This window comes from Leiobunum rupestre, chromosome 4 (genome assembly GCF_980474605.1).
Source record: "Leiobunum rupestre chromosome 4, qqLeiRupe1.1.hap1, whole genome shotgun sequence".
Classification (NCBI taxonomy): Eukaryota; Metazoa; Arthropoda; class Arachnida; order Opiliones; family Sclerosomatidae; genus Leiobunum; species Leiobunum rupestre.
In genome coordinates this window covers 10,733,027-10,751,171 of record NC_143387.1, presented here as the reverse complement: position 1 = coordinate 10,751,171, position 18,145 = coordinate 10,733,027, and the positions used below count along the sequence as shown (strand labels likewise).

General features: G+C 40.2%; 2 long non-coding RNA genes across 5 annotated transcripts; both read right to left on the bottom strand.

The window, feature by feature from the left end:
• Window positions 1-11,593: 11,593 nt before the first annotated feature.
• On the bottom strand, window positions 11,594-13,114 carry LOC149946382 (uncharacterized). Its single transcript, XR_016480430.1, has 5 exons — window positions 13,072-13,114; window positions 12,877-13,004; window positions 12,281-12,392; window positions 12,104-12,222; window positions 11,594-12,039 (listed from the first exon to the last, which is right to left on the bottom strand). It is a non-coding gene; the product is annotated as an uncharacterized LOC149946382 (long non-coding RNA).
• A 1,967-nt stretch (window positions 13,115-15,081) lies between these two features.
• LOC149946381 (uncharacterized) lies at window positions 15,082-17,037 on the bottom strand. 4 transcript variants are annotated; one of them, XR_016480398.1, is made up of 8 exons: window positions 16,859-17,037; window positions 16,369-16,769; window positions 16,045-16,290; window positions 15,916-15,989; window positions 15,703-15,851; window positions 15,574-15,624; window positions 15,367-15,500; window positions 15,082-15,234 (listed from the first exon to the last, which is right to left on the bottom strand). It is a non-coding gene; the product is annotated as an uncharacterized LOC149946381 (long non-coding RNA). The 4 variants fall into 4 exon arrangements; XR_016480399.1 differs by having other exon boundaries at window positions 15,920-15,989; XR_016480401.1 differs by lacking the exon at window positions 16,859-17,037 and having other exon boundaries at window positions 15,570-15,624; window positions 16,045-16,133; window positions 16,202-16,290; window positions 16,369-16,692.
• Between the last annotated feature and the right edge of the window lie 1,108 nt (window positions 17,038-18,145).

Below are 18,145 nucleotides of genomic sequence, written 5' to 3'. Positions count from 1 at the left end.
TACCTGTCTTCATCGTATCCTGTATCACAGCACACTAATTCCTGCCAAGATGGACGGTCTTCTACGCCATGACGTCGAGAAGCTGTCTGGTCCAGAGAATTGGCGAAGCTGGAAAAGACAAGTCTGTGACGTCTTGACAATTCGAAGCGTATACAACATTGTCAATGGAAGTCGTACGGAACCAGTACGAACCGATGAGAAAGAGGCAGCGTTCTCTGCAGCCCTAGAGAAATACCAAGTTGCATTCAGTACAGCCCGTACTGTCATCTGGTCAGCGTTATCCCGGAAGGTCCAGAACATGATTGCTGATTGTGAAACACCAAGGGAAATGTGGAGTAAACTACTGGAATTTTCGAACAAAAGTCGTCCAACAGGCTTCGAAAATTACTCGCCCAACTGATAAAAACGACGAAAGCTCCTGAAGATGACATGGCCACCCATCTTGCACAAATGCGTTCCCTATGGTCAGACATCATGACGACAGCGAAGTTGGAAAAGGACGTTTCATTTGATGACTGTATTCTGATCGCCTGCATTTTCGAGTCATTACCTCAAGACGAATACCGAGAGTTTGGTATGCTCTGGGATACATTGCCTAAAGAAAAGCAGACGGTCGCGGAGTTGGAGCGCCTACTGATAGGCCGTTCAACACGTGATGGAAACGCCTTTGAAGAGTCTTCTGGTCTTCTAGCTCGTCGAGATGGTAGAAAAAATGTAAATTCCACTGGAAATAGCTCAAGAGGAAATCGACCGAGATGTTTCAAATGCAAGAAGTTAGGACATCTCTCGAGGGACTGCACAGTAGGGAAGAAACCATCCGGCAATCTAAAAACTGGAGAAAGTAGAAGCAACACTGGCGCCGACAATGGCGGTGGTCTTAATGCGGCAAATGGCCTTGTTGCTCATACTACGGCAGACACTGTCTGGTATTTCGACTCCGGAGCTACGCAGCACATTACCAATGACGCTACGAAGTTCATTCAGTTCAGGAGGTTTGACACTCCAGCCACTCTACAAGTTGGGAACAAAGCTCAGATGACAGCGGACGGCGAGGGTAACATTCGCGTACGTTTTGATGATGGAAAGTCCGTTCGTCACGAGATTATCCACAACGTTTGGCACATCAGTGGTTTTGCATGCAATGTATTTTCTCTAAAAAGGGCCATGAAACGAAACTCCAACTTGGAATTTCAAGCCTCTGCGTTTTCCTGCGGCCTGTATGAGAAAATAAAGGGAAGAAAGCATCTACGTCTTCATGGGAAAGTCGAATCACTGTTCCGGGTAGATATGACTGTGGAGCAGCCATCGAGTTCCTTATATCTTGCCACTGGTCCAAGAAACGAGAAAAAGGTGGACCTCCAAGTCTGGCACGAAAGACTAGGCCATCAAGATAAACGACATGTAGCGGCTACTCTGAAGAGACTCGGTTACGAGATTATCAATCAGAAGACTGATAAACTATGCGAAGGATGTATCTTTGGAAAAATGACTCGTCACAGCTTTGGCACTCGGTTAGATAAAGCCACGAAGCCAGGAGATAGAATTCATTCAGATCTCTGGGGGCCATCACCGACTCCATCAATGAAGGGCAAGCTCTACTATCTTCTCTTCAAGGACGAGTATTCCGGCATTCGTATCACATATTTCTTGGCGAAGAAATCTGAAGTCGTGGATCGTTTCAAGGACTTTCTCGCATTTTGCAAGAACCATGAGCATACCGTACGAGAACTTATCACGGATAACGGGACCGAGTACGTCAACGATGAGTTTCGCCGAATAACGACACAAGAAGTCGGCCTGAAGCATCGAACCTCAATGCCATACACTCCTGAGCAAAATGGAGTAACTGAACGTGAGAATCGAACAATCATGGAGTCTGTTCGTGCAATGCTGCATTCAAAACCCGATCTACCTCCAAAGCTGTGGGCCGAAGCAGTCAACACGACGACGTATATTCTAAATCGCACAGCCCCAACCTGCATCAAAGGGAAGACACCGTACGAACTATGGACTGGAAAGCCGAATCCATCAGTCAAGCATTTGCGCATTTTTGGAACCGATTGTTACGTTCATGTGCCAAAGGAGAAGTGAAGGAAGCTGTCTAAGAAAGCTTTGAGAGGCATTCTCGTTGGCTATGAGGATAACATGGATGGATATCGAGTCTACGTTCCAGAGCTAAATGACATCATCCGATCTCGAGATGTCAAGTTCGATCCTGAGAAATGTATACTCGAAACCCAACCTGGAGAGTGGATGGATGTCTCTAGTCAGGGAGAGCAGAGTTCCGATGATTCGGATTCCGAAGACGTGACATCCAGATCCGTCAATGTTCCCGAAGACGTGACATCCAGATCCGTCAATGTTCCCGAAGACGTGACATCCAGATCCGTCAATGTTCCCGAAGACGTGACATCCAGATCCGTCAATGTTCCCGAAGACGTGACATCCAGATCCGTCAATGTTCCCGAAGACGTGACATCCAGATCCGTCAATGTTCCCGAAGACGTGACATCCAGATCCGTCAATGTTCCCGAAGACGTGACATCCAGATCCGTCAATGTTCCCGAAGACGTGACATCCAGATCCGTCAATGTTCCCGAAGACGTGACATCCAGATCCGTCAATGTTCCCGAAGACGTGACATCCAGATCCGTCAATGTTCCCGAAGACGTGACATCCAGATCCGTCAATGTTCCCGAAGACGTGACATCCAGATCCGTCAATGTTCCCGAAGACGTGACATCCAGATCCGTCAATGTTCCCGAAGACGTGACATCCAGATCCGTCAATGTTCCCGAAGACGTGACATCCAGATCCGTCAATGTTCCCGAAGACGTGACATCCAGATCCGTCGAATCACCATCTGCAGCCACCGGACCCGTACTTCGAGATCGGTCAAAACTGAGGGCAAAAGGGCACACTTGCTGTACCTGCATGCCTGTACACAAAGTTTTCCTGATCGGTGATGATCTTCCAAAGACAGCCGAAGCAGCTCGTTCAAGCGCCTAATCCATGAAATGGCAAACGGCAATGCCTGAAGAGCTCTCTTCAATGAAGGAACACCAAGTTTACGAATTGGTCAATTCTCCTCCGGGCCGGAAAATCATTGGAAATAGATGGATCTTTCGTACGAAGACAAACGAAGACGGAAAGATTTCCAAGTATAAGGCCAGACTCGTAGCCAAGGGATATGCACAGCGAGAAGGGATCGATTATGAAGAGACTTTCGCTCCAGTTGCCCGTTTCGAGACCCTGAGAATATTCCTTAGCATCGTTGCTCAGAAGAATTTACATTTAAAGCAATTTGATGTAAGGACAGCCTTTCTTCATGGAAACTTGTCCGAGGAGATTTACATGCGCCAACCAGAAGGATTTGATGACAGTAGCGGCAAAGTCTGGAGGCTTAAAAAGAGTCTGTACTGGCTTAAACAATCACCACGCTGCTGGAACGAGCGAATTGATCGAGTTCTACAAGATTTCGGTTTCAGACGTGCTGATGGTGATCATTGCCTCTACGTTTTTTCATCTGGAAGGACATTGCTTATCCTAATCCTCTACGTCGACGATGGTCTCATTGCCGGAACTACAGCTACAGATGTTGATGCATTCCTCCGTCAATTCACTGATGAATTCGAGATTACCACAGGAGCCGCCTCAACATATCTTGGTCTCAAGATCGACTTCACGGAAGATGGCTCAATTCTCCTTCATCAGGGCGCCTATCTCGAGAAGGTCTTGGAGAGATTCCATATGCTTGATTGTAAAGCTGTAAAAACACCAGCCTCTATGCCAGATACCAGCGAAGATGGTCAGAAGAAATTCGAAGCTCAAACGATGTTCGCCTCAGCCATTAAAGCCTTCGGTATGCTGCAATGGGTACACGTCCTGACATCGAGTTCGCCGTAAATCGTACATCGCAGGCTATGGCAAACCCAACTATTGCAGACTGGAACGCCGTAAAACGCATTTTTCGTTATCTACGAGGAACGACAACCCTGGGTCTCTTGTTCAAATCAGATGACACATCGGAACTTGTCCCCTACTGCGACGCCGATTATGCCGGATGTGAAAAGACCAGACGCTCAACCTCGGGAATTGTCTGCCTGATGGGATCAACGCCAATTACATGGGCAAGTCGAAAGCAACAGTCCGTTGCATTATCTACTACCGAGGCTGAATTGGTTGCCGCCACAGAAGCAGCGAAAGATATTGTCTGGATCAAAGCCATCAAAAGGTCCTTGGGCATTGAACGAGAAAATGAGATTCCAGTTCTGCGCATTGACAACGCCGGCGCTATCAAATTGATCCGGAATCCAGAATTTCATCGTCGTACAAAGCACATCAACGTCCGTCAATTCTACGTGAGAGAACTTGTGATCAACGGCCAGATTGATGTCACCTACGTGCCAAGTGAAGAGCAGTTGGCAGATATTTTCACGAAGCCGTTATGTGCCGAGATATTCACACGCCTTCGCCAAAGCCTGAATCTCCACGCATTTAACCATATCTTCGTCGAGGGAGAGTGTTGAAGATAACCGACGAAGATTGTTTTCCAACACAGCGGGAAAGAGAACAAAACCACGGAGAGATGTTCTTTACTTTATCTCTCCGCTTTATTTTATATTTGTTTTTTAAATGTTTTCCGCTCGGGTTTTAATATAAAAACCTTTTACACTGCGTATCAGTGTGTCACTAATTTACCAGCTTTCAATCATGTAACTTGTTCTCATTATTTTAATAAATATAACCAGTTTATCGTTTATTCGAGTCTCTTGATCACCACTGCGAAGCGCTGCTGCTACAAAACTTCAACAATCTGCCATAGAAATCGGATAACAAACTAGAACGATTTTTGAAATTTTGTCGCGGGTTCCGATTAGAACTTTTAAAAAACCCTGTCTTTGGCCCATGCTTTTCGTTTGGCTGGCAATGAAAGTTACGCCATCGGTGCCAAACTGGTGAACTAACACTCTATTTCGCCTAAAATTAAATGGCCGACTTTAGCTCGACGCTAACGTGGTTTTTTTTACATCTTTAAAGTAACTTATGTTTAATTAAAGTAATCAAATCGTGTAAGAGTACATACTCAAAAGAAAACATATCTTTTCACAGGTTAGTGTTAGAAATAGTTTTCTTTTTACCATAATTTCCAATCGCTCAGAACGCACTAGAAAACGCGTTTCTTTCAAATCATAGAAAGATAGTTTTTTAAATAAAAAATGAAGAATGGTTCAAAATTCCGTAATTAAATATTTAAGGAGTAATTACTTAAACAAAAACATATCTTTTCACAGGTTACTGTTGGAAATAGTTGTTTTACGAGCAATGGTTATGGGGAAAACCGGTGCACAGTAATGGTTTATCGCGAATATCTACGTTAGTATTGTATGTACGGCTATAAACCCAAGTATGAACATTAGGGTCCAGCTATTTCCTACAAAAAATGTTCTATGAACATTTTACATACGAGCAATCGTTGTGTCGTAATCGCGGTTTTAACGTTGTACCTGAAACGCGTCTTAAAATTTTGCGCCTTCGTTGACTTAAAACGCATCCGCCGCTCTTCATGTAACCGCGTTTAAAATTTACCACCCAGCTAACTCTTGTTATTTTTGCAATAAATCGCTTGAAAATGAAGCTATTGTGAAGGTTGTGTGAGACAAAATGTTGGGAAAGTGGGAATAATGGGTCACTTCAATTTAAGTTCATATTGACTGCCGTAAGGAATAAATTCAAAAGACCAGTATCAATGCTTTGAAAAGAAAACACGACACCGATGAGACTGTTCGACATGTAGAACGCGAGCGAATCAACCTACCAAATGATATAAGAAATATTCAACATACAAATTTTCCCGTTTATATGAACTTAAATGTAATATAAAATCGTCTTGAAAAACCATTTATTGCTTTATAACATTCAAAAATAATATTAAAATTATTAACATTAATAATATAATAAGTTTGCGTTGTCAACGTGCGTATTTTGAAACGGAAAAACCCGATTACTATTGTTAAATCTTGGATTAATAATATGATATTTTTAATACGAAACAAATAACGAAATACGTGGAATTTTTGGCGTTATATAAGCTTAGAATGTATTTCGTTATTTGTTTCTTATTACAAGGAGCGTTCGCCATCATTTAGGCTAACCAAGATTTAACGATAGTAATCGGGTTTTTCCGTTTCAAAATACGCAGTAGATTAAACCGAGGCTTTAAGCCCCATTTTCATGCTCGCTGGTAGCGGGTAAAAATCGTCAAAATCCGCTTCAGCTATACACTTTTTCACTTTCCGCGTCGATCTGTTTCAAACAAATTTTTAGCTTTATTTTCACGCCTGCGAGTCGCGGAAACGAATTTTGACGATTTTTATCCGCTACCAGCGAGCATGAAAATGGGGCTTTAGACTGGGCAAAATTCCGCGCCTTAAAATTTTCGTCTACTTTAAAGATACATTCTGAACGAACCAATGGATGAAAAGTTATGAAACTAGCTTTTAAATAAACCTTGAAACTTATTTCAAGTCATATTTATAATTCACCGATGACAAAATTCATGAAAAGTATTAATATCGTTCCGAATTACAACCTACTTTCTAAAATCTCATTTTTCTTTCTAATACGCGCGTTGACAACACAAACTTTACCTAGACGAGCAGATGCTCGGTTATCTACATGGTGCGGGAAAAATATTATTATTATTATTTTTTTTTTAGAAGCTCGTTATGAGCGATTGTAACGGGTAGGACAATTCTGTCCGCTCGTCCATTTGATTAATCAGGTGTGAGATATGTGTTACGGCCACGCCAACGGGGGGATACTTGGGGATAGGGTTGGGACACCCGTGGCGGAAGTATGACAACCACCCGTTGGGGGATTAGAGGTCGTCCTCACACGGCCATCCACAAACTCTGCCTCCCGGACGCCTGGGATTACAGGAGTGAGCCACTACTCCCGGCAAATATTATTTTTGAATGTTATAAAGCGATAAACCATTTTTCAAGACGATTTTATATTACATTTAAGTTCATATAAACGGGAAAAATTGTCAGTGGAATATTTCTTATATCATTTGGTAGGTTAATTAACGTTTAATTATCCCCAACTTTACATTAATTTCAATGGCGTTGGGGAAAACTTTTAACCAAGTTACGCGCGAGCGTGCCTCTTTAGGCAGCGCAGATGGCGTTACTGTCGTTTTAGCCAAGAATCTAATCGGTACCTTGTCAGCCATTCGATTAAGCGTTCTAGTTTGTTATCCGATTTCTACGGTATCTGCTTTAGCCGCTATAAGCTTCGTGCGTAATTTAAACTTTGGTCAGAAGGGGCAGCCTCGGTCAGAAGTATCGCCGCCTACCGACTGAGTTGTAAATCGAATGTGTGAAAGCTGTCTGCTCATTCAATTTTTTTTTATTCGTGATTGTAACGTGTGGGACAAATTCAGTCCGCTCGTCCACCTGATTAATCAGGGCGAGATATGTGTAACGGCCACGCCAACGGGGGGATACGTGCGGACAGGGGTGGGGACACCCGTGGTGGAAGTATTCCGACCACCCGTTGGGGGATTGGTGGTCGTTCTGACACGGCCGTCCATAAACTCTGCCTCCAAGACGCTTGGGAATTACAGGAGTACGCCACTACTCCCGGCGCTCATTCAAAATCATCTCGAACGTTTCAGTTAAAGGGCAACGCAATTGGTCATGCAGGGGGGAACTATGTTTTCTTCAACAAGCCGTAAGTAGGTTTTCCAAGGATGATTTTATACAGCGCGAAAGCCTTATTCTCCTTGGTGTAGCCACGTGGCGCAATTTCGCTCTCATTCGCGAATTTTTCGATTTTCTTCGCTGAGTTAGCTCGCAATCAACGAACCCAGGAATTTAGGCCTAGCTTAATTTATTTATTATGGAGAAAAGAACTGGGTTAGTTTCCGAGAGTTGGACTTTGATATTTTCGATTTAACAATGTTTTGGAATAAAATTATTTGTGAATTGAATATTTTTAATAATGGAAGTTGAAACATTAGGCCTTGGACGCGGTAAATCTCTGCCGCTAGCCTCACATTGGATTAAGAAAATTCAACACCACACACACTCCTATATACCGTCTCCCTTAACAATTTCCCTATCATTATACCAGAAATACATGAACCGAAATTATCAGCGACCTATCCCGCTTATACTAAAGGCGTTTTCCCCGTCTCCCCCTCTCTTTACTCGGTTGTAGTCCCCCCCTCCGCGGAATGCAATCCTCTACGGGTCCGTGGTACAGATTTGAATACTCACCCTGGTGGCCGCCGTGAGAAACTTTAAAAAAACACGGACTAAAAAAATACTTAAAAAGTACCTTTTTCAGTCAGTGTAAAGAATTACAGCTACCATTATATCAGATATCAATTTAGTTCAAAAAAACCTGCTTTCTTGACGCAACAAACGGGCGGTTAAGGTTTTTTAAATATCCTATCAATTTATCACGTATTCTTAAGTTTTCTTCCATTATTTAAAAAGTTAAACTACTTTCCGACTGCATACTAAATGATACTACAACTTCACAATCTATCAACTAGTAAGCCTAGGTTCGCAGACTATAATACGTTCGATAATTTGACCTTCGTTCAACTATTTCATTTTTCACTCACTAGATGGCATAATACTCTACCCGGCATGCACTCAAAAATATACCTTGGCCGCGGGTGGGTTGAAATATTTGAATGCTTCCTTGTCACCCTCCCCTAGTGCTGTGGGAAAACGCCTCAGAATAAAAAAGCAGTCGCTGATAATTTCGGTTCATGTATTTCTGATTATACCCCGACAGAATATTTATCTTTTTCTATTACATTTATTTTGTAGAAGTTTAGGATCCGATTTGTCGGTAAGCACGGAGACTTCACTTTCCTCGGCCATTTTCGCGACTAAAGAATGCATGGATTTTGCGTAAAAACCGCGAGAGGCGCATTTATACAAAATAAATTCGGCAAATATGGTTCTGCTTTTTTTACAGAGGGAAAGGCTATGGCAGATAGCGCATGCGCAGTCGTTCTTTTTATCTATAAGATAATTTACCGCCCTGCATGTTCACTTGCGTTGCCCTTTAAAGAACATTCATATTCAAAAGTCGTCTGCTATTTCTTCACAAATTTAGTTGACAGGTATTAAAGTAGATGGCGCTATATTTTCTAAACTCGAAGCCTATAGTGCTTAATGAGCAAAACACAAGTTAATGATGCTGTAAACAGAGGCGCTTTTTGTCTCTCATAACATGTATAATCATTATTAGATTGAATGTATTTAATAAATTTATGAAATAAAAATTTTCAAAGAAGACTGGTTTTGATGCTGGTTTGATTTCGTCGCTACGCTTAAGCGCCTGCTTGGCCTGAACGTCGCGATAGCACTAGAGCCACACATCCGATGGCTCTTACATTGGACGCTTCAATAAAAGATACTAGGTTTTCACCATAGATATAAGAAGTATATAAAGGTCTAGATAAATTTCGGGTCGGCTAAGCCTAACGACGCCACCTGTAGGAGGGCAAAATTTAAAAGAGCGCAATTTTTAAAATAGGCCTAAAGAAGCACCAGCAGAGGCATTCGGAAAACGGTCGTTTTACGATATATTTAGTTTTGTTTGGATTGAACATTCAATACTGAATTGTTTTAAGCGATAGTAGTGTTTAGTTTTAAAAATGGTATTAAAATGTGCATTTAAACATTGCAAAAACCAAGCAAAAATTGGATCAAATATATCATTTCATAGGTAGAACCAAAAATATCTAAAAACCAGAAGAAAATATAGGGAAGTACGCATCTTGTCGACTTTGGCGAGGCATCACTTTTCTCGAAATTTTGCGCCAAAACGGGTTGGCGGAAATCGCGGATGAATAAATTGGTTAAAAGAGCAATTTTTTTTAAACGAGAATTTGCCACATATTGTCCTTTTATCACTCTACTAAATTAGACTTAGGAACCTTTAGTCTCGACATTTATCGCCCTGTGTTATCAAAATCAAAACGGGACTAAATTACTGTTTGAAAAATTATGCATGAAAAGGCTTTTGCGGGAGGGGGGGGGGGATATGACGACTTGCACTGCTCATAGCTACAGGAGCTTACTTCCCCCTATTTTCTTCTTTTAGAACTCAAAGGATGATGTATAACCAAGAGACATAGAAGAAAAAGAGTCTGCCTATTGAGCTCTCCCCTAGCTTCCACCACAGGTTTCCTGAAAACTTCCAACTTCACCAACCTCCCTCTTACACCCTATAGTAGCGAGCCAATCATATTGTTAGAATTAAAATCTTTTTTTTTTGGGAAAAAATAGTATCGCGACACTAGCGACCCTATTAGTAATTCGGCCGAATTCACGAAACTTCGTCTGCTTTAGTCAACGAGTTATTATTGTTTTTTATTATACTTTTACGTGAAATAAATTTTAAAATGTCGGGAAAGAAAATTAGGGTGAAGTTGACCAATAAGTCAACGCAGTACAATGCTTTTGCAAAGCTTAAAGATGTTCGTTAAATTGGTGTTCAGTGCCTTAAGTTTTACTGAGAACTCATATTTTCTAATATTTCTTTTAGGCATCCGTTATCTCTCATGCAATTTATTTCCTGTTTTCTTAATCCAGTTTCATCAGTTGTAAAGAAATCATACTTCTCATCTCATAATCTTTCAATATGATTTCCCAGCCAATTTCCCTAGTTTCCATTTCAATTGGTTTTTAAAATTTTCAGTACTTATAATATTATATAATACACTAAGCCTTGGTAAAAACGTGTTTGGTTACTTGGTAAATTGCAATTAAGCCTTGGTAAAAACGTGTTCGGTAAGTTGCAACTATGCAAGGAGTATAATTTCAGCAGCACTATTTTTCTCAGCCGAATAACGCATTTTCAAAGTGCTACGCCCGTCAAATTTCTAGTAATCTAGCGCCCCCCAATGGGGAAAAGAACTGAGGGAGTAGTTGGAAGTTTTCACGGCACACGGGGGCAGCGCTGAGGCAGACTCTTTTTCTTCTATGTCTCTTGGTATAACTTGTTATATCTTTATGTAAATATTGGAAAAATAGGTTTCCATTCCGAAAAACCGAAACACTTTCACAATGGATCAATTCTATAAACCGTGAGAACTGGTATCCATCGAAAAATGATTACATTTGTAGCGAACATTTCTTAGAAAGTGATATAGAGTTACGAAATGGCAAAAATTGCCTTATGATCAATGCTATTCCTACTGCATGAGGTTTATTTTTAAAATTAAATTAAAATCTTTCCGCCATATGAAAGATGATGAAAACAAATAAATACAATTGGAATTGTGCTTCTAACTATAGCAGCAAAGAGATCTCTTGAGACTTTGACAAGTTGAGCAAGGACAAAATATAATTTATTAACAGCCAATGGTCGCTCCGCCTATGGTGCTATCCAGGGTAGTCGATTAGTTATTTTCATGCTTTTTCAAATGGCCAAAATCATTGTTTATCCTAGACCTTTCCTTTAAAGCAATAGAAATAACATAGAAATAACAATTTTTTATTTTACCTAAAGAATTTGTTCAAAGTTGTTGAAATTGAAACACCTGAAAAATATGATGACACAAATTTTGACCATGGATCTTTTCGCGTAGGTTCAAATATTAGTGTGATTTTTTTTTAATATATGCAGTGAAATGGTACTAGTTTTTTCCCATGTTTGGTTTATCATTGGAGATCAAGACACATTCCACTCCATTTTTTATTTTTTTTGCACATCCTACAATTAAAACATTTATTTCAGAGATGTTACGGTTGAAATGAGTTACTTGTTACTGACAAGTCGGTTTCGGAATTTTGCGGTTCTAATAACTGACTTCACCAAGAAAATCATGAAATAAAAGATTTACATAGCTTAACTAATCAAGTGGTTAATATAGATGATTCCTTGCCAGGGACTTCTTCGGTTGATAAGGACTCTTCATTAGACCTACCTTTTGACTCGGATATCAAACAGAACACGGTTTCGGTATTTATAGTGTATATAGTGTATATATTTATAAAAACCTACCTAGCGGGGAAAAATATAACTTTTATTAGGTTATTGAACACAATGATGAAATGATTTCACTTACTGGTGGTATAACCTCAGATTCAAGTCTTGAAAATAGTACTTGCAATACTTCGGGTGAAATAGAGGATATTTTGGTAAGATACTTCCATTCAAATCTTAAATATCGTACATAACCTTATCCTAGAGATATAGTGATACGTGTATTTTAACATAACTATTTTAGTTGGATCATACTTACCACAATGATAATAATGAATCATTGATCAAGTCGTTAAAAAGGAAAATCCAAGAGTTAGAAGGGAAAAAAGAGAGAATGTCAAAAAAACTCCGAAGTGCCACAGAAAAGCTCGCTAGAAGGGAAAAAAATTTGCAAGACTTTCTCGATGAATTGGAAGATCAGAATTTAATGCTAAAAGAGCACCTTGTAAATATTAATGACAACTTTTCCACGACATCAAAAGCCTTATTTAAAGAACTTAGTGAGCTTGGTCCAAATAACAAGTACAAGAAACCTTATTTCGATGAAATAAGGCAGTTTGCTTTGACTCTACATTTTTATTCACCAAAGGCTTACGTATTTTTGCGTAAACATTTTTGTTTACTTCATGAAAATACCATAAGAGAGTGGTCAAATCAGATTGGCGCAGAACCCGGATTTACAGGCCAGAGTTTTGAATTCCTGAGACAAGAAGCTCAAAAACATGACCATCCAATATTCGCAGCACTAGACATAGATGAAATGTCTATTAGAAAGCATGTTGCTTGGTGTGGAGATAAATTTACCGGCTTTATCAACTTCGGAAAAGTCTCGGATAATTCAAAAGAGGAACAAACCATTGCTTCGTCAGCTCTCGTTTTTATGTTAGTTGCTGTAAGTGGAAGTTGGAAAATCCCTTTAGGCTATTTCTTCGTGCATGGTACACCAGCGTGGCTTTTGACCAACTTAGTCAAAGAATGCTTTTCTAGAATTCACGAAACTGGTGTTAAATGTATTGCCTTAGTATGCGACGGTTTGAATAGCAATCTTACAATGGCCAAAATGCTAGGTGCAAACCTAGATCCCGAAGTCCTTCTTCTTCTTCTTTATTTACGCACCAAAGCTGCCACTGGCAGCTTATACGTTAAGCACAGGAGGGGGTAAGATAGGAGAGTAGGGTACGGGCGAAGGAATGTTTTGAGGGTAGAGACACTAAGTCGTGAGGGAGGGAATTCCAAATGGAGAGGGTGTGGTGTGTAAAATGGCGTTAGCGGTATGAAGAGTTAACGCGAGGTAGGAATAGTTTTTTGTTGTGTCCGCGGGTGGAAGTCAAATGTGGGCGCTCGAAAAATTATCTTTCATGAAGGAAACTGGAGCCTGACACAATCGATAATAGTTCGGTTAGGTCATTTGCTTGATGTCTTTCTTGCAGCGTGGGAATGGAAAGGAACTGTCGGCGATCGTCAGCCGAGACATCGCGCAGCTGAGGGAGAAGCTTAGTGAGCCTATTTAACGATTTGTTTATGAGGGTAATGTCCTTCTTGAAATGTGGGGACCAAATTGGTGACGCGAAGTCCAGTAGTGGAAGGATAAAGGTTTTGAAGAGAGTCTTTTTCAGTTTCGGGGACTTGAAGTGAAAAGTCCTCCGGGTCATGCCAGTAAACATGTTTATCTTTTTGGCCACAATGTGGCAGTGATCGGAGAAGGACAGCTTCTCATCAATGTGAACCCCAAGATCTCCGATGCAGCTCGTTGGTGGTATGACTTGGCCACCCAGTGAATAAATGTGACGAGAGTTGTTTTTGCCAAGATGTAGAACGTTTGATTTGGCTGCATTGAACGAGAGGCCAGCCTCAGCTGCCCAGGCTTCTACCCTGAATAGGTCAGACTGGAGTTCAACATGGGATGTGCTGGTCGAGAGCACGTGGGCGAGTTTTGTGTCGTCAGCGAATAAACTGACTAGGGCATGGTGGACAGAAGCTGGTAGACTATTGACGTAAATGGCGAAGAGCAGGGGGGCCAATACCAAGCCTTGCGGCACCCCACTGGTAACAACAGGACGAGAAGAGGACTTAGCACCTCTAATGACAACTCGTTGAGAACGTTGGGTCAGGAAGGCCTGTATCCACCGAAGGGGGTAGCCTGAGATATCCGCGGCCTGGAGACTCCGGAAAAGTTGGTGATGGGGGACGGTATCGAAGGCCTTCTGTATGTCGAGGTAAATCACGTCAACGGCGTGCCCAGATTTCAGGGCAGAGGTCCAGGAGTTTGATGCTTCCAAAAGGTTCGTGGTACAAGACCATTTGGGTAGAAAGCCGTGTTGATTTTTCGAGAAAAATGACGAAGCCATCAGGTTTTGCAGAAGAAAGTCTTTGACAAGTAATTCTAGGAGTTTGGCCACCTGATTAGTAAGACTGATGGGCCGGTAATTTTGCGGTTTGGTTGGGTCCCCTTTCTTTGGGATAGGAGTGACGTTGGGTCAGGAAGGCCTGTATCCAGCGAAGGGGGTAGCCTGAGATATCCGCGGCCTGGAGACTCCGGAAAAGTTGGTGATGGGGGACAGTATCGAAGGCCTTCTGTATGTCGAGTTAAATCACGTCAACGGCGTGCCCAGATTTCAGGGCAGAGGTCCAGGAGTTTGATGCTTCCAAAAGGTTCGTGGTACAAGGCCATTTGGGTAGAAAGCCGTGTTGATTTTTCGAGAAACATGACGAAGCAGAAGAAAGTCTTTGACAAGTAATTCTAGGAGTTTGACCGCCTGATTAGTAAGACTGATGGGCCGGTAATTTTGCGGTTTGGTTGGGTCCCCTTTCTTTGGGATAGGAGTGACGTAGGCCGTGCGCCGGTCTTCGGGAACATGACCCGTGCTCGAACTTAAGTTGAATATGTACGTCAAAGGGCCGGCAATACTGGTTGCAGTACATTTCAAAAGGTTGGGGTGAATATTGTCAGGGACAGGTGCCTTAGCTGAATTTAGGCCTTTCAATTTTTTCAGCATGTTAACATAGGAAACTTGGAAAGAGTCATCTGGGGAAAAGACTGCTTCGCTAGCCTTGTACAAGTTTTCCCAATACAGGAAATCCTTCAGATCCAGATGATATAGTTTTCCTAATCCTTGATGTATGCCACATGATTAAACTCATTCGTAACCTTTTTTCCGATTTTAAAAGGATATATAATGGCTTGACAGATGAGGTAAGGGTAATTTGTATGCACTAAAGAGAGGATAATGTGAATAAATTTCTATTTTAAAACTTTTATTATAGGAAATTGACTGGGAGTTTCTTAAATCTTTACACAATATGCAAACCAAGGAATTCAGGTTTAACTTTCGGAAACAAACTAACCAAATTCCACATCTACTGGAAATCCCAAAAGATGAAGGTCATGCTAACTGTTCAAGCATTGAGTAATTCTGTGGCAAAATCATTAAAATTTTTGGAGGAGACAGGAGAACAAGCTTTCAAAGGTTGCCTCCCAACTGCCAAATTTATCGAACCAATTGCTCGGTATAACGTTAACTAAAATTTAAGTTTCACTGCATTCTTACAAACATTTTATTTTCCTTAGGTGTTTTGACACCCTAAATTCAAGGTCTCCTTTTGCTGAAGGATATAAAGCACCAATTAGAAAGGAAAAGTTTCAACTTACCTGCATGTCTTTGGAAAAAACAAAAGAATTACTTCTTAATCTAAAAGATGTAGAAGGAAATCTTCTCGTGAAAGGTAAAAGGAAGACAGGTCCTTTGGGGTTAGCTATTTCCATCACCAGTATATTGGAGATTTCAAAGAAATTAATAGCATCACCAAACCCACAATTGAAGTAATTTTTTCTAGAATTGATAGCAAAATTAATATTAAATATAACTATTAATTTTATTCTAGTTATGTGCTTACCTACAAGTTTTCTCAAGATCATTTGGAGTTATTTTTCAATACCATTCGTGGGAAAGGAGGGTGGAATAATAACCCTACAACAAAGCAGTTTGAAGGTGCATATAAAAGATCATTAGCTACACGCCTTACCCCAACTCTGACTGGAAATGTCACACCCCTTGACGAGACAGAAATTCCAAGTATTTCCGATATTCAGTATTACGCAAATAAAGGTGACTCTGAAATACAACCAACAATGACACAAGAACTACAGGATCAAGAAGAAGAAGAAATAAATGAATTTCACATATATCAGGAAAGTTCCAGCATTTTTAGAGAAAATGTTGTTTTCTACATTGCTGGTTTTGTTGTTTCACGTCTGATAAAAACCATAAGCTGTGAAATTTGTTTAAATGCTCTTGAAGATCAGGTAAACGAGCACAACTACGCCTACAATAGGCACTCAAGATTTACTCAAATGAAAAATAATGGCGGATTGCATAGTCCTTCAAGAAGCGTATATGAAATGTGCCGCTTGACCGCATCATGCATACGCCAAAATGTGTCAGTATCAATGGCATGCAACAAAATATCTTTAGCCATCGAACTTGTTGTTATACGTAAAATAGTTGACGTTGATATTTGTCCTGACCTCCATGAACACATGTTTGATGCTGAAGTGGGCATCGAACACCACCGCATAAGTCTGATCAAGAAAGTTATTCAATTATATACCAAGATAGCCTTACACAAATTAGCGAAGGATAAGAATTTAGAACTGAAGAAGAACGCCATCAGGCACAAATTTTCAAAACTTATCCTTTTTCAAGGGCAGTAAGTAACTGTCAAGCAGTTTCCTCCAATTTTTCATAGTACTTAAATAATATCAGTAATTAAGCCTCTGTTTTATTTATTTACTTTACCTATTTATTTACATATTTATTTTATTAAAATATTATTTTACCTTTTATATTATTATCTTGTTCATAAATAAAGATATTTACGACTAACAATTTAAATTTAAATTGTTTAAAGCAAAATAAATCGGTTAAAAAACAAAACTAACTCCCACTTGTGAAATTCTTGAGCGCGGTGCCATATTTCCATTTAAATATTTTATCACCTCACCGACAGATAGCGCGTTAAAATGGCGGCCTGCAGAAAATACCGGTCTTCTCCTAGGTGTCACCTCCGTATTCACTGCATTTGAAATATTTTATCTAGACCTCTATATACTTCTTATATCTATGGTTTTTACTCCCCTCTCCAAATTCAGACTTGGAAATAGTGATATTTTTTACGGGGGCCCGCAGGGCCCTCGACCCCCCTTAAGTTTATTTTTATTGAGAGCCACTGGCCCAAGCGGGGGGGGGGGATTGGGGGAAAATTTTAAAATTAGGTAGGGAAAATAGGAAAATAAAAATTGGTTACGTTACTTACATAACATTTATTAACTTTAAAACAAGCAAGTATATTATAATATCACACATAATCATTTGTAACGGCGTATACATCATGTTCCAGAAATTTCCGTAAAATGTTTAATTAATATTTTTTAACCCCCGTTCGAATGATTTATTTTAAGTGCCCACTGATTTTTTTTAAGAGCCATTGGCCCCAAGACTCCCGCTACTTCCAAGTCTGTCCAAATTCATCTGGGAAGGAACTATTTCCGGTCGGTCGGTTAAACGGTTAGAATGGCTAGCCAAATTGTCATATTGAAGCCAATTCGAGACGCGTTTTTGCCCTCATGAGAATTTTGCGTCAGATAAGAAATGCGTCGGCTCACGTGTATAAGGAACATACTAATGTTAATTTTCGATAATATATTTTAATGTATAATGTTACTAAAACTATAAGTATAAGAAGATAATATTATTACTATTATCATCCTCTTATGGTATAAATAATTAAAATTATACGGAATATTTTTATATTACCGGGCAATTTTAAGGCTTCTCATGGAGGCAGAGTTAATTCATTTCGTATAAAATTATCTTTCGGAAAAATATGAAAAATATTCCTTTAGAACTTAACGTATTACTTTGCAGTACGGTATGCAACAAGTGATTCCTTTTAACCAGGTAACATTTTTTGGCATGTTAAGACTTAGCAAAAAACTGAATCTACGTTCGAGAAAAGTTTCCAGCTTTCTAATATTTCAACAAGCACTATATAAATAGTAACTTATGAGTCCTGGCTGTCGGAAATATTACTTCTTAGCAATTTCTGGGAAGATGTTTTATTTAAG